This window comes from Balaenoptera physalus (genome assembly GCF_965194825.1).
Source record: "Balaenoptera physalus genome assembly, chromosome: 1".
Lineage (NCBI taxonomy): Eukaryota > Metazoa > Chordata > Mammalia > Artiodactyla > Balaenopteridae > Balaenoptera > Balaenoptera physalus.
The window spans coordinates 112,820,938-112,822,362 of NC_138882.1; positions in this window are offsets into that span (position 1 = coordinate 112,820,938).

Here is a 1,425-nt window from a genome sequence, read left to right on the forward strand (position 1 = left end):
ATCATTCACCTTCCTCCCTATTAGCCTCCTTCACCTTCTCCCCTCCACCCCCAGTCATGCAAAAGTCCTTGAAAAGCTAATAGCAGTCTTGTGCATTTTCTTTTAAAGTTGACTTATTCATTTCTGTTCCAGGATGGCTCAACTACGGTAAAATATTTGGCTCCTCTTCTCAAGCAGGTTGCCACACCTGGTTCCATGGTCTGTTCTGGCACAGTAGCTGGTGTTTGCTAAACCAAACTCTTCTACTAGGGTCTCAGGGATGGAAACATGTCCTAAGTGTGCAGGAGAAAGTGATGGCAGGAGGCACAGCTTTGGAAGCTGGCAGACCTGGGCCAGGATACCTAGGTCTCTGAGTTTCAGCTTTCTCACCTCTACAACGGATATGATGTCTACCTACCGGTTGTTCGGGGGTAGTAAATGAGAAAGTGTTTGGAAGGCATCTAGAACAGTGCCAGGAGCTCAGGCGAGTGATGGAAGTTCTGTTCCCTTCCTCCTCTTTATCAAATTACTTTGAGATCAGAGGGAAAGAAAGTGGTGGGTTGGGAGCGGGACCACTAAAGAATGGAGGCCACTTCTGGCCTAAAGGATACAAGGATATTTATCTCTATACAAAGATCTGGTTCAAAGAAGCCTACAGATTAAAAAAAAAAAAAAAAAAAAGAACAGCCACCTGGGTTTTTGGATTAGCTGAACCCCGGATAAAGATGCTTGTAAAAAGGAGCTTGTGCGAATCCAGAAAAGGACTTGAAATGCCCAGGCTCTGCCATGGCACATTCCCCATTTTTTTCCGCACGGCACACACAGAGTGAACTCGAATTTGGCCCAAAGCCTTGACTGTTCCCATGGCGGCAGCAGGGGAGAGGTCAGACCAACAGGCGTGGGAAGCTGCTAGGTATGGGAGGAAGAAGCAGGTGTCGGAGGACGGGCCCCCTTTCTCAGGCAGAGGGGCCCCAAGGCTGCTCCTGGTGCTTCCCGCAGCGGGTGGAAGGGTCCTGCCCGCCACCTGCGCCCGCTGGGCCTGGAGGCGGGGAGGAGGCAGAAGGAGGCGGCGGGTCGGCGGCGGGCCAGCCGTGGTGGGTTTCCCTCCCCTCCGCCGGCCCCCGAGCGAATGCCTGGAAGTTGACGCGAACTCCGGGCCGCTGGGAAGCCCCCGGGCGCGGGGGCAGGGCCGGCTCCCATCGCGGGGCCGGCCTCCGCCTGCGCTGCCCTGTCGGCCGGGCCGGGAGGAGGGGCAGCCTCACCGCGGGCCTGTATGGCGTGAGGGCGGGGACGGGGTCCAGGGACCCGCGCGGGGAGGGAGCGCCGCGCCCGCCGCCCTTCAATTGGCCGCGCCGCCCCCTCGCGGGAGAGGCGGGAGGAGGAGGCCCTCCATTGGTCGGGCTAGTCGGCCAATCCCTGAAGGTCCGGAGGAGGCAGTGGGGGGCA